The sequence below is a fragment of the Mustela nigripes genome, chromosome 13 (assembly GCF_022355385.1).
Source record: "Mustela nigripes isolate SB6536 chromosome 13, MUSNIG.SB6536, whole genome shotgun sequence".
In the NCBI taxonomy this organism is placed as follows: Eukaryota; Metazoa; Chordata; class Mammalia; order Carnivora; family Mustelidae; genus Mustela; species Mustela nigripes.
The window spans coordinates 33,524,872-33,540,164 of NC_081569.1; the positions used below are offsets into that span (position 1 = coordinate 33,524,872).

A 15,293-nucleotide genomic window follows, 5' to 3' on the forward strand; every position below is an offset into this window, starting at 1 on the left:
AAAATCAAACGTACTCATTTCCTCACTTGAGAGAAGTCAACAGCGAGTATTTAGTCCCATTCTGCAGGTGAGGAACCTGAGGCACAGACAGGTTAACTGACTAAACCAGATTAAATCGAGCTGTTATTATTTTTTTTCTGACCCGTAAGTCAGTTTCCTGGCCCCTCCACACTGGAGACTTCCATTGCCCCCCAGCTCCCGTGAACCGTGTCCTTAGATATCCCAGCTGATGCAGGGGGAGCTCTGCCTTGTCTAAAGACTGGCGCCTTCACGTGGTTTTCTCTGTGATGGACACAAGACCCAAGAGGTAAGGCAGTAAGTCGCCCCTAACCCCCCAGGCCGCTGGTCCCTGGAGGCGGCTGTCTTCCAAACACTTCAGAAGAAGTGCTTCTCCGGTCTCAGAACTCTTCCTGAACAAAGCTGAAATCCATGGAAAAGTTCTAGAAAGAGTCACAGGTAGCAGCAGAAACTCATGTCCATACGGCTGGGCTGAGCCTCCGCACAAGCCCAGGAAGGAGACTTAGCAGTGTTCTTGCTTTAACCCCAAAAAAGGGAAAAACACCACTCGATTAGATTAAATACGCTTTGAGTAGGCCCTAAAATTCTCAGCTTCAGTGTGTATGAGTTTTGGAACTCAAGATGATGTTAGCGGTCGTGATGGCTGTTTCTGAAGTCACGAGATCCCTAGTTTCCTCCATCCGCGGACTTACGAGGGGTGGAAATGAAAGAAACCATTTCAAATGCAGCTTGAAATTTGAAAAAAAGAAGTCACATACTTCTCTGTGTATGTCATCTTTTCCCAGATGGATCCGAAATGAGCCACATAATTTCCCCATTGCAGGGTTTCTGAGAGAATCATAGATCTGAGAGCTGGAGGAGGCTTCAAGACTTGGGGTGAGGCAGTCCCCTTTTCTTCCAACATAGAAATATGTTCTTCCCATTTTATAGATGAGGTGACTACAGGTCTCAGGTTGGTGATTCCTATGATGACGTGGCTAGTGGGAGGCTGACTGTTTGCTTTTACTACACGGAACTGCTCCTTGCAGGTAGAAGACCCCATCATACAGAGAACAGTGACACAGGAAACATCAAAGAAAAAAAAAAAAGGACCATAGGAGCGATGAACATCTTGGCAGCAAAATCTGGCAATATGTCACACTTGGCACCCAGTAGGGCCTCTGTATACTGGAGAGAGGCAGGATGAAAGTAAGTAGGCAAGGTAAAACAATGAACTTGGAGACTGGCTTTGTGAGCCTGTAGTGGTCTGGGTTTCTATACAAACCGTATCTGGCCAGTGTTTGCCGGCTATGCAGTATCTCTGAGACTTTATAAAAATTAATTAATTCAACAAGAAAGCCCGTTGGCTAGAGAGGGAGAATTGCCAGGGAGGTCAAGGTGACTGCAACTTCAGGCACAGTGTAAGCTGATTAGCCTCAAACAGAGAAGCGACTTCCTGCACCGAGAGAGACCCCTCACCCCCAGGCCATCTGGGAGCCTTGCAGCACTGGTCCCAAGGTCAGCATGGGCCATGGGTGAAGGACAAGACCTTATTAGGAGAGTCTCCCAGGAAGCAGGGGAAGGCAGACACAGGGCATTCCTTTAAGATGATAGATTTGTTCTATTTTGCATTTATTTTTTTCATTACAAAAGAATTATGGAATGATGTTTTTGCCTTACCTTTTTTTTTTTTTTTTTTTTTTTTTTCATAACAAAGTGGATTTCCCCTCCCTCTCCCTTTGGATGAGCACAGATCTGATCATGTCAACCCCTGCTTAACCCCCCTAGAAGCTTCCTCTTGCTCATTTGCAAATAACACAACTTACAAAAATGGGTATGTGCAATATCATTTACAAAATGATATACTTCTGTATCAGCTGCATAATGGCCACTACCCAAAGCTGTCCCCTGCCTTCTTCCACTCTGGAAACACTGGACTCTCCCAGTCCAGCATCTAGGGCAGCAGGAGGCTCGAGGACCCCACTCCTTGTATCTGTTCTGATGGGATACCCCTGTGCCTTTGTGGTGGTCCAGGGGTTATGAACCATGCCTGCAAGACTCAGCACAGTCAGACTTCAACCCATCCCCGCCCCACATCCCTCCTTTTTCCTGGGTTCTGAGTCCTATCCACACTCCCCTTCCTTCTGCTCCTTGTGCGTGTCAAACCTCTCCCGGGGCCTCTGCAAATGTGCATCCTTCTGTCTAGAACAGTCTCTTCTCTTTTTACTTGGGCTGACTTTTCTCATTCATTGTCAGCTTCCATCAATATGGGGGGGGGATGAATTAAAGGATGATTGATCGTCTTTGAGAGGAGGCGCTGGCACGTGGGTTTCATCCGTCAATAGTCATTATCTTCATCTAGGTGACCGGTGCCAGAAGGAGAGAGGGAACCCTTGACTCTGGGGGCTGTGAGGTCCATTCTCTTTCTTGCTCAGCGTTGCCCCTCCTGGAGAGAAGCAGCTTCCGTCCGGGTGATGCCTTTGAGCTGTGAGTATTATCACTCTCCAAGAGGGAAAGGAGAAATAATCTGAATATTTGGGATTCCAAAAGTTGTCTTGTACCAGGTAACACGAAGTTTCCTATCTCCTCTGACCAGACCTGGGGCAGGAAGGGATAAGAGTGGAGGGAGAGAGGGAACGAGAATGAGGTCATCTGAAATGGGGTTGTCGACTCTGACGCTGGGTAGGAAAACTTGAAGTGCCATCGAGAAGCCATTTTGCTTCTGTCCTCCAAGCTGGTGGCCACAGCACGGCTGTGGACTGCAGGTCAAGTAGTGAGGCAGCCCCAGGCCAGGGACATGGGAACTTGGGACGTGGTTTTTAGGCTGACATCCCAGATCCCCCAGAGGGAGAATAGAATGACTTAAGGAGGCGAGCAGGGGAGGAAAAGCTCCTTCCTCCATACCCGAGGCACTTAGAAACCGCTTAAAACCACAGATGACAAGTTGTGTTGTGTTGTGTCGTGTTGTGTTTTTGTGCTTCCTTTATTTCCTTATTTTTTTTGCCGGACACAAGCTTGCCTTGACTTTACAGTCTGCAAAGGTATACAACCCAGAAAATAAAAGGAACAACTTTATAAGCATTGTGATGGATCCTGGAACCTCCTGGAGCCTGAAATTAGGGGGTTGGATATGTGTCTATTTGCCTCCCACCTCCCAGTGTTAACAAAGGAGGGATAATACAAGGGTCTCCTTCCCTGCCGCGACACAACCCTCTGAAATGCCATTAGGATGAAAACACTCGTGTTTGTCAAAAGAGCGTAAAGCAGTGTTTTTCAAAGTGTAAGTTTTGGAATTCTAGCCCCAAGAAATGTTCTGCTGGTGAAAGGATTCGTGGTCGGTGCCTATTAGTAAAGCACAGAAGCTGTTTTACTCATACGTGGCCCGCACAAAGGTCTGCTTGTCTTGAGTTACCCTCCTGGAATCTGTTCACACTTCGCTCTTACTCCAGTTCCCCAAGCTCTGAAGTCCCAGGAAGTGGCTCTCAGCAGGAGGCTGTTCTGCCTCGAGCATTGGGGAGCCTGTCCCATGTGCCAGCGCTTTGCTGGAGGAATGGCTGACCACCCAGGGTGCGGCTGTAGGCAGGGGGCATTCTCAGTGGGGTGGGGCTGTGCGGGTCCTCTGTAGGGATGACCACCGCGTCCCTCATCACAACTGAGACAGCCAATGGAGTGAAGGGGCACGATTAGTCATTAACTGAGAATCACACCAAGACCACACTTATAAGCTAGGACTGTCCTACCTATCGCAGAGCTGATACACGACTGAAGAGTCACGTTTTTTGTCTGTCATTTCAGGAGGTCAGGGTAGTAGTTACAGGGAATGGTTTCAGTTCAAAAGGAAAGGGGGCCTTTCTAACAGAGAGCTTCCAACAATAGTATGAGCTAGTTTATGTGGTAGTGAGCACCATGTCATTGCAGATATGCAAGAGGGTCACTAACAACTCCTGTTCCAAGATGTTGTATGTGGAAGATACTGGCATGCCAGGAAGTCAGAAGTCGCTGGGGCTAGATACCCCCCCCCCTTTTTTTTTAAGATTTTATTTATTTATTTGACAGACAGAGATCACAAGTAGGCAGAGAGGTAGGCAGAGAGGCAGGCAGAGAGAGAGAGAGAGGAGGAAGCAGAGAGAGAGAGAGAGCCCAATGCGGGGCTCAATCCCAGGACCCTGAGATCATGACCTGAGCCGAAGGCAGAGGCTTTAACCCACTGAGCCACCCAGGCGCCCTAGATGACCCCTTCTAACCTGAGACGCCTACTCTCCTTTGCCCTCTGTCGGTAAGGGTTAGTAGCTTATCTCATAGGGAAGGACCAAATCCTGTCAGTCTGATTTACGCATACATACACACTCGGATAAAAGTAGAAATACAGTAGGACTGAAAGATGAGAAACTGCTCTTTTAGCATAATTAATATTCATTGGTGCCTATATATAATGTAAATATTTCTTTGTTTAAAATGAGATTGGATTTCACAGTATAGCCTTGACTTTAAATAAAGAGAACATTCGGGGTGCCTGGGTCGCTCAGTTAAGTGTTGGACTCTTGATTTAGGCTCAGGTCAAGATCAGGGTCCCGGGATGGAGCCCCACGTTGGGTTCAATGCTCAGTGCAGGCAGGGTCTGCTTGAGGATGCTCTCCTTCTGCCCCTCCCCCAACTCGAGTGTGCTCTCTCTACCTTTCTCAAATAAATAAATTAATTAATTTAAAAATGTCCATAAGAAATAAGTAAAGAGAACATTTTGTGACAGGTAAGCAAAATACGGTCACTGCAATCTGACCACGTCTGACGTGGACCGGAACGGGTTCTGAAGCAGCAGCCTAGGTCAGCTGGCTCAAGTCTGGTCAACAAGAATGCATTTGGTTTTGCAAGATGTTGACGTTAAGGGAAGAGGAAGATACGAGGGAATTCCTTGTACTGTTCTTGCAATTTGTCTGTAAATCTAAAGCTTGTTTTTACAAAATCCATATCCTTGCTCTTACGGCCTGTTCATAACAGGCCCTGCCTGAAGAACTCCCCTGGTCCTTGATGGCTCAGCTCAGATAGAACATCCTAGATTTCTGCTCCCCTCCCTTAAGTCTTCAGCTACTGCTGTCTATCTCCCAATGACACCAACTGCTGGTATGATTTCTTGACTGTACAACACCTTTCCCACCCCATTCCAAGCTTCTTTTGGACTGGAACATTCCTTCATCTCATCTGTAGCCCTCAGTATACATCTTTTAAATGAGTTAATGAATCCATCCAATTTGAGCAAATTTGATCAGTTTTGTTTTCTTTGTTTAAATTGTGGTAAAATATGCAGAGCATAAAAATGACCCTTTCCACCATATTTAGGTGTACAATTCAGTGACACTAATACATTTCACTTTTACTAATGGGGTGGTATGGTCCCAACCCATAGTTCCAGTACATTCCAATGTTGTATAAATGTTCTATCATTTTAAATGATTTTAAACTGGTCAGAATTTACTAGAGCTGTCAGATCCCCTTAATCTGGACCTATGGGACCTGTGACTCCCAGATTAATTTAATTCCAGGAAGTCGCTGGGGCTTTAAATAAAGAGAACACCAGGTGCCTCCAGTCAAAATGGGTTTGATCATGTGTGGAGTTATTTCCTCCCATTGGAACCAGTGTGGATCAGTCAGAACTGGCTCTGCCCAGGCTCCTGGCCGGTAGCAGGTGTTCAGAGTTGGTTGGTTCTCTTTCTCCAGTCTGATCTCTTGGGTTGCCACTTTCTCTTTGTTAATTTTTTTCCTGGGGCTCCCTGCCCCATTGCTCCCCTTTCTGCTGCCACACACCACACCCATCCCCACTGAGCCTGGCTCGGGGGCAGGGAGCTTGCCCTCTGCAGCCACCTTCAAGGTCCCGCTGGGTACCTGCACTAGCAGAAGTTTTTAAAGACAGGATCAACAAGCAGGCTGACTCGTTCCGAGGGAGACTGCCTATAGCTGGACAGCCTCTTCAAATGTTTGAGGTCATCCCACCCCTCCTGGGAGAGGGGGCACATTTTCACTACTTCCTACCTCACCAGCTGTCATCACCGGTTTGAATGTAAGGAATAGAGCACTGCCTTAGGAACCAAGAAGCGGAGCTCCAGCCCTCTTCCTGCCTTTAACCAGCTTACTCATGCTCTCACTGGGACAATACTGCCCAATTAGTAAGAGGAAGGGTTTGGATATACAGACCAAAGTTTGATGATGGTGATGGTGGTGGTGGTGGTGGTGGTTTGCCGCAGGCTTTTTCCTTCCCGCCAGGGTAACTTGCATAGGACAGGAAACAATGCTGAATCGCTGCGGACTGTGTTTCACGTCTACCTCATGCCCCTTGAAAACTTGAGTGCTCTGGTCCTTTTCCATTACCTTTGGGAGCCCAGTGAGTCTTACCTTGTACTTGAGCGGGCAAGTGCGGGTGACCTCTGTGCCCTTTAGAGGAGGGCTCCTCCCTCCCCATCCTTCCAGTCCTGCCTTCTTGCCTGCTCTGGTACACAACGGTATTCTTGCCCGCTGCCTGCTTCAGCCTCAGCCCCGTCCTGTTGCAGTCAGAATGACTGTTCCGAACACAAGGATGCGCCTGCCCCTCTTGGACCTCAGTCATTCAGGCGCTCCCACAACCCAGGATATGATGAACCCGTAATTCAAGGCCTTCGACTATCTGCCCCTCTTTTACCTTCTGGTCTCAGCCCTTTTTCCTCTCCCCTAGCGGGTCCTGGTCGATCCGCACCATGCTTCACTCCGCTCTCGCCACCTTCCTGTCTAGACCGCCCTCCTCTTTATGGGATGATGTCCGTTGTTCCAGTACCCAGGGCTCAGTCCCGCTCCTGTTTGCAAGGGGCCCCTTCGCGGGGGTCGCGGGGGTGGAGTGGGGGCCGGTTCTTCCCGAGGCGGCCGCCAGGGGGCGACAGGAGCGGCTCCAGATGACAGCGGGAGGCCGCGAGTGGGGGAGGGAGGAGGGACCGAAGGAGCGCGGATCCCGGTTCTCCCGATCGCAAACTCCGAGCCACAGCTTTCCGCGTGCACCCGAGCCTCTGGCCGCCCGCTCAGCCCGACGCCGAAGCGGGGCGCAGCGGGAGCCCGTGCAGGGCGGGCGCGGGGCGGCGGCGGCGGCGGCCATCCATGCGGCGTGCTCCGGGCTGCCGGGCGCCGGGAAGCACGCGGGGGCGAGGCGAGGCGGCCGCCGGCCGATCCGGGACGCGGACCGCCAGGTGAGCAGAGCCGCCCGTGCCGCGCGCCCCGCGCCCCCTGCGCCCCGTCCGCGCTGACCCGACCCGGCCGGGCCGCTGCCCTCCTCTCGGGCCCGCTCTGGGACCGCAGGACTCGAAGGCGCGGGCGGTGGGGCGCAGTGGGTGTGTCCGGGGCGCCGCGGGGCTGCGCCCACGCCGGGCTTGGGGAGCCAGCGCGCGCTAGGTCCGTGCCGACGGCTGTGCCGCCTCTCCTCCCCTTCGCTTCCATTCCTTTCGCTTCGCTTCCCTTCCTTTCCTTCCTTGGGGATTTACTGGTCACGGCGCCAGCACTCACCCTAACACCCTCCACCTCTGAAACTCTAGGGACAGCCAACTTGGGCCATTCCGTAGTCGGGGCCCTGCGTTCCCTGGGCCGGGGCCGAGGGGGACCGGCGAGTGCACACCCAGCCGATGCGCCCCGACCGAGCCTAGCCTCTGTTCTGCCCCGGGCCGGAGAGCTGGTCGGTCTCGGTTGGCGCGCAAGGAGCCCCGGCCCGGGGCCTCGGCCACGCCGTTTTCTAGAAAGCCTCAAATCCTTGTGTGTGTCTGAGCTAAGCCGCTGCAGCCCAGCGCCTCTGGGAGCCGGAGTGGATGGGTTGTTTCCGCCAACTCCGGACACTTCCTCAAGTGCAGCCCAAGTACCTGCGGTCCTTGGCGCGCTTATAGAACTGGCTGTTTCAGAAATAGCTCCTAGGGCTGCAGAGATCTGGAAGTTCGTATTTTCTTTTTTTTTTCCTTTGAAATAACCATCAGCCCTAACTTGGGAAGGGGATTTCAGGGCGTTCTCAGGCCCACTTAGCGTCTGGAAATTGTGGGTCTGGTGTTTCCCAAGCAGTCCACACCCAGCCTCCCGCTCCCCACCCCACCCCACCCCCAGCCTCCCCTGCTGCTTATTAAATGTGCATGCTTGCGTCTCTTCAAGTCTCCTCTGTGCCCCCGTGGACCTGGGTAGCTGAAATGATTGTGGATGCCTGCTGGAATTCGGACTAGGAGACCTGGAGGGAGACCCGAGAGAGGTCCAAGGAGTCATCTTGTCTGACTTTCCTAGCAGCTGGAGGCACCAAGGCACAGTAACAGTCTAAAAATTTTTCAAAGATCACACAGCTCTTAAAACCTGCATTACCTGCGTCTGTCTTTGCTTCATTGATAAAGGGCTTAATAGATCTTCCTGGGTCTCAATATGCAAGGAAGCAAACATTTTAAATATGCAATTTAAATACGGTACTACTCAATTCCTACAGATTTTTGTTGGCATCATAGTTGAATTCCTTAGAAAACAAAATCCTAGTCCTGGAATTAATGCGAGGAAGCAGATGGGAGTCCTGGGACTTTCCTATAACCCTCTGCAGTGCTGGAGCAGGGATTTCCCAGAGGTCCTGGCCTGGGAAGTGGGTTCGGGTGATCAAGAATCCTGGAGGCCCTACAGAATGAGGCACCTGGCTGACCTCTCCAGAGGAGGGCTGGTCAGGTGAGGTCACCTGACCTCCCTGCCCCGCCCAACTCCCAGAGGGCACTCGGATTGGTTTTTATCTCCCTGTCACTATCTCCTACCCTGAAGAAATCTTTCTAACTGGCTGCTAGGGAAAAAATGAGTAAAATTAAATACAGTCCGGAGTTTGGGAGTAAGATCAGGGCTGGATGTTTTAACTGAGAGTTTTTTCGGGGTGGGGGGTTGTTTTGTTTTGTTGCCTGGAAATGCTTATTGTGATTGCAGCCAATTATTCTAAAGAGTGGTGGGGCACGAACCCCCCATCCCCTTCTCATCCGGCATTTCCCCGCATAGTACCCTTTGCCTCCTAATTGGCTGGCAGTCTGAGTGTTTGAGTGCCCTCAATGCCCCTATTCCGTCCCCCACGTTTATAGCGCGTTCATTACCAAGTTCCTTCCACATTCTTCTGTGATATCACAGGGGATCATTTTCCTGTCTCTCTCCTCTCTGCTCCCTCCATAAACCATGTCCACGTTACAGTAATAATCTCCCCTCTTGACTCCCAGCCACGAGTCACTTTTCTCATTTCAATCCATCTTCTTTCATGCTGACAGATTAATATTCCTAAAATTCTGATTTTGCCACATCATTCCTCTCAAGAAATCACAATGGCTCCCCAGGATTCACTTCTATTTAATTCTTGTCCAGCTGATTTTTTTGAGCATCTGCTGTCTTCCAGGGACTGGTATCATGTGCTAAGGCTTAAACTCAGAACAGGACAATATCCATGCCCTGGATCTGTTGACAGCCTAAGAGATGATAAATAGCCACCCAGGAGAGGAAAAGATGTTAAAAAAAAAAAAAAAAAGTAACCACGAAACAATGAAGAACCTTGGGAATACCAATGAGGGAGAGTCTTTTCTTGCATGGGAGGAGCTAGGACAATTACAGCTGGGCTTTGCAGCATGAAGAGGAGTTCAAGGAGATGGGAAAGGCTGGAAGGAGAGAGGGCATAGCAGACAGAGGAAGAGATTGAGCAAAGACCTAGCGACATGAACGTGCTGGTGTAGACATGGTAGCCAAGGCCAAGGATTAGTCTTCATCTGGGCAGTGGGAACTATCTTAATTCACTGGAGAAGTCAGTTTCGAAGGGCTGGAGAGAGCTGATTCAAGAGCCGCCCACCTCTTCCCTGATGTCCCCGGTGTCTTTATGATGGGCTTGTGTGCACTCTAACGGCGGCTCAGAATTTCGGTTCTGCCAGAAAGTACACCCCAGCCTCTCTTGCACACACCTGTCTCAGTCTTCCCTGAACCCAGCTGAAGTCCTCTCCCGCCTCCTTTGCATTTACTACTTACACAGCCTGGACACGTCCAGGGCGGGCCGGCCTCATCTCCCAGGCCCCTGAAGTTTCTCCAGAGTGGCCCCTGGGCTTCTCCTTCCTGAGCCTTTCCAGGCTGCGTAGCCTGGTGCCAGCCCACGGCCAGCTCTTGCTGGCCTGACAGCATGGCTGTGTCGACGCTTCCTTCCCAGCTTCCTTCCTGTCTCTTCTCTTCCCTCCCTCCACCATCTCTCCTTTTCTGTGCGTGCAGAACTGTGATAGTTATCTACATCTGCTTAGATGTGAGGGGACCATATTACTGACTCTTGTCTGTAAAAACAGTGATGAGCCGTGTTAGGCCAGAAGTTGTAGTGTGACACGGGCAGGCGCCGGGAAGGGGGAGGCTCTCTGGCTGGAGGAGACTTCGTGGACTCTTGCCCTCTTTTGGACCCCCCACTTCCCTCTCCCTCTGAGGACCTGTGAGCTGACGCTGGGACCCCTTCCTCACTTCTGCGCCTGTGTTGCCCTTTTTTTCTCTCTCCAGGCCTTCAGAACTGACTTCTCTGGTTTCTGGAACCTCGCTGGCCCAATGAACTCATTCAGGTCACGTTTTGTGAGCACTGGGGTGTGCTCTGCCGGATGCCTTAATCCTCCCAGCAACCTGTGAGGGAGACGGTATAATCTGAATTTTACAAGGAAGAAAATTCCAGCTTACTTGCCTTAGGTCAACAGCTCAGGTTTTGAACCTCAGTCTTAGAACCCTTAGGCTCTCCGTCAGGTGCTCTTTCCACCGTCTCACTGTTCCCTGAAAGGGTTGTCTGTGGGACATCGGAATCCGAATTCACATTGGCTAGGAAGACACCAGATTCTAGGGTGGAGGCTGGCCTGGGAGTTGGCATTGTTTAAAGACTGCCTCAACTGATTGTTCTACACGCTTGGTGTGAGGACCACTGCCTTAGGCTGCCTTCATAGGGAGGTTCTGGTGACAGGTGGTGAGCTGATCAATCACTTTATCCTAGGTCACAGGGTGACCTAGGTGACCTTTTTAACAGAGGCCTTGACCTTGACTCTAAGGAGTGAGCAGTGGTGCATCATGGCCCCAGCCAGGCGGAGACAGAGAGCCCTGTTTCAGTCAAAGGGAATCTCTGTTCAGTCCTGTAAACATGCCCCATCCCCTCTCTGCAGAGGTACGCAAGCTCAGCCCCACCAGGCTCCTTGTGGATCTATTTCTTGGCCTGGGCAAGGCTCAGGGAGCAAGATCAGGTAGGTTGGTTTGAAAGCCCCAGGTTTTCTGAGGTTAAAAAATGAGCTGGGACCACCCCCTCCCCATAAGGCCAAACACGACATGCTAGCCCCTCACTTCCTTGGCCTGGTAAGTCTCACCTCCCTTGCCAGAGTGGGGTCTGGTCACCAACACATCCCCTTTATTCTATAAGCCCTTAAGTCACAGTTTCTGGTGCGTGTGACAGAGGGATGGCCAAAAGCCATCTGGAGTCTGGTATGGGGACCGGTGCGTAGGCCCGCTGAGCATTAGGGAAAGGCCAGCATGGAGTAGGAGCTCGGTGCCTGTTCTCACCCTGTTTTTCTCACCTTCTGTGTACCCAGTCAGGGTCTGACAGGCAGGCAGCTCTCAGTATGTGCGCTAAATATAATCTCAGCCCCCCAAGTCCAGGGGGTTTGTGTCTGAATAATTGTCCAAATATGGGAGATCAACACTTATACTGCATAATAGTAGTAGCAGTAGTAGTAATAGTAGTAGTAGTAGTAATGAATTATCCATTCAATAGCCTCTCCCCACTCCACTCCCTTCCCCGGTTCCCTTGAGATCCCCCAAGGGAGAACCTCAGAAACAGACGAGCAGGGTGTTCTCTGTTGCTGGTTAGCTGTCCTGGGAGAGCGGCCACTTTCTGCTCATCTCCTCTCTTTCTACCTCACCTTCCCACGGAATGGACTGTGCCCATCTCTGTCCCCTCTGGTGAGCCCTACAGAAGCAGGTCCCTTCAGTGATGCTCCGCGGTATTCTCCCACGGCCCCTCTCCCCTTGGGCGTGGTCCAGAAGAGCCGGAGAGCCGGAGAGCCGGGCCCTCGATGCAGGAAGGTGACCCTGGGCAGCTCCGGGGCCCGGGCTGGGCAGCAGGCGGGTCCGCCCCACCCTCCCTGCCAGCTGGCGGGCTGCCTGAGGGCTGGCCAGGAGTGAGGACCCAAGTAATGAGTGATTAATGGGCACCCCATCTAATCTCCTGCCAGGGGAAATGAAGGGCCAGCCATGGGTTGGGGCGCGTCTTGACCTGCTCCAGGTGGGCTTGGAATGCACCCAGCTCAGGATGGGGATTAAGGCTTGAAAGACAGAGGAAATGAGATGTTAACCCTTTGGGCCGTGGCCCTCTGAGCCCCAGCAGGGAAATCACGAGGGAATTATCTACAGGCATCTGATGAAAGGGGAGCATGGCCTTTGATTTATGGCCTGGATGCAGCCATGTGACTACCAGGCGTTGAGGGGGCGGTCCGGGGCGACAAGCCACACCTCGGACTTAACCATTTTTCGTGGAGGCTCAATCAAGAGAGATTACTTTCTTTTGAACATGGATACACGGACAGCTGGGAGACGGCTCTACCTGATTCCTTCTTGGAAACCTTCCGATCCTATCAGCAAATTACAAATTGGTAGTTGCCGAACAGACTTTTCCTCCCAAAAGGCAGTGCCTCTGACCACGTGGCATTTTAAGGCAGGGAGGAGGGCATGTGGCTCTGGCTGGTCCACATCTCCAGTAGCAGGGTCCACCTTCTCCTGGATGGGGCGGCAGCGCAGGGATGCTGAGGTTGGGAGCCTCAGGGACCCAGCTTCCTGGGCTCTGACTCGGCCTCCGCCAAGCTGTGGCATCCTGGACAGTTTCCTTGTGTGCTGTAGTGTCCCGGTCTGTGAAAAGAGGGTGATAAGAGCACAGATCCGGGTAAGATGCGTGGGCGTGTAACGTGTTCACAGCAGCCTTAGACCCCTGGGAGTGCCATCGTGTTCCCCGGGCTTCTCGAGCTGAGCCCAGAGATCATGGCTTCTCTGGGAAAGGCATGAGAGCATCTCCTCCGGATCTCCAAAACTTGCTGTGGGGGAGCTGACGACGCTCTCTCTGATTGATCTCGCTTGTTTGACCCCTGACCCTCACGTGCCTTGAATTCTGGCCCCCCTCTACTCTCCCTCTGCTGCTGGCTCCTAGCCTCCGGCTGCCCTTTGGGTGACACTGCCCTGCCCCTCGCCCCCTGCCTCCATGCTTGGCATCCGGTCGCAGTGGATGGCCAGGGACGCCTGCCTCGTCCTCTTGCCGCATGCCCACTGCCGGCCAGCTCTGCCCGTGGCCCGCCGTGCTGTGACCTGACAGCCCCAAGCAAAAAGGCTGAGGGTAGAGAGGGCAGCTGCCTTGCAAGCCGTATTAGGAACAGTGGAGACAGGCTGATCCAGACGCAAGTCACAGCTCTGTCCCCTGTTCTGGTTTCTCTGAGCTCCCATTGCCTCATCCTTGATTGAGGCTAATAATAGTAGCACTTATCTAATGGTTGGGAGGAGGGTCACAGCCGGCAGTGGACAGGAGGCCCTTTGGACTTCAGGGGGTGGTGGGGCTTTACTGCTGGTTATAAGGCGAGCCTTCGGCATGGAGCAATGTCTTCAAGCTTTGAATATCTTTACATGGTGTGCACTGACATCCTGGCCTCTGGCTCTATTTAGTGTCTTCGTCAAAACAGGCAAGTACCCAGGGCCTGCTTGACTCTAGTGATGTTTCGGTCAAGGCGGAGGGTTTCATTTTGCTTGAAGTCCAAGGGATCTTCTGGCCTGCTCAGGAGAAGGAGCTGCTGTTTACAGAGCTCTGTATAAGGTTCTGGGACTTACCAGCATTAATTTATTGCATTCTTTCAATAATTCTTGTGAGCTAGACATTGTTATTCCTGTTCTACAGCCTAGAAAAGTGAGGCACAGAGAGGTTAAGGAACTTGAGTCTGCCCACACAGCAAGTAGATGGCAGAGTGACGTTTGACTTTCTAAGCATCTGATTCCAATGGGCCAGTTAGTGCCTCAATCTAATTGGAACCCACTGGAAAGTCGAATGGTAACTCCTTAAAAGTCTAATTATGACCCACTTATGATTCTTTAAAAGTTGAGATGTAATTCACTTACCATAAAATTAACATTTTATTTTATTATTTTTAAAAGAGTTTTAAATTTATTTATTTGACAGAGAGAGAGACAATGAGAGAGAGAACACAGCGAGGGGGGGCGGGAAGCAGGCTTCTCGTGGAGCAGGAAGCCCAATGAGGGGCTCAATCCCAGGACCCTGGGATTATGACCTGAGCTGAAGGCAGACGCTTAACAACCGAGCCACCCAGGCGTCCCTAAATTCACCATTTTAAAGTGTGCAATTCAGTAGTTTTTAGTTTATTCACGGAGTTGTGCAGTCATCACCCATTATGTAATCCCAGAATATTTTCATCACCTTCAAAAGTAACCCCGTGCCCATTAGAAGTCACTCCCCACCCTCTCTCCTCCCCAGCCCCTGGAAACCATTCATCTCCTCTCTCTCTCTCTGGCTTCTGGACATTTCAGATAAATGGAGCCCTAACAACATCTTCTTTCACTGAGATTAATGTCTTCATCCCTCCTGAAGTACGGATCAGTCCTTCATTCCTTTTTATCACCACATAACCCAGTCTTAAAGTAAAATATAAGGTGATTTTGCTTAGAGAGGGAATGGAGTATCGGCCTCCGAACAGACGCAGCACACGGGCTCGCATGTTTTCCTTTTGGCAGGTGGAGCGAGTGTGGAGTGTGGGCAGGTGCGGGCCTGGCTGGCTGGCTGCGCCCAGGACCAGCTGCTGTCCTCCAGATACCTTGCTGCGCTGCCCTTGGCTCATGCGGTCGGTGGAGTCTGTGGGAGACGTCCTGGCGAGGTGGCGTGGGTGCAGTGGACCTGTGCTTGGGAGAAGCCGGCCAGGGGTGGGGGGCGGCTTGAGAGTGACCTTTGCCTGAGTCTCTCTAGGGTGGGTGCTGCATGGGCATCTTAGCAGCTGCACAGTCAGTTGTGACACCTGGGACCCAGGTGGCCTGCAGTGGCAAACAAGGCCTGCCGATGGCGGCTCCGCTGATTTGCTGCTTAAGTTTCTCAGTATCGGACTTGATTTTTGGGGGGTTACAAAGACAAGGTGTATTTATTGTAGAAAACTTAGGAAATAACAGAAAAACACAAATGACCCATAATTCCCCAAACAGTGATGACTATTTTTTGTAATGTGTGCCTTTGTAGTCTCTTTCCGTGCGCGTGCACAGACACACACACGCAGAGT

General features: G+C 51.6%; 1 protein-coding gene across 1 annotated transcript in view; it reads left to right on the forward strand.

The window, feature by feature from the left end:
• The first annotated feature begins 7,107 nt into the window (after window positions 1-7,107).
• THSD4 (thrombospondin type 1 domain containing 4) overlaps window positions 7,108-15,293 on the forward strand; it is a 557,289-nt gene continuing 549,103 nt past the window's right edge. Inside the window, exon 1 of the mRNA XM_059371952.1 lies at window positions 7,108-7,199. The gene's annotated coding sequence lies outside the window, so the exon portion shown is untranslated. The remainder of the gene's footprint in view (window positions 7,200-15,293) is intronic.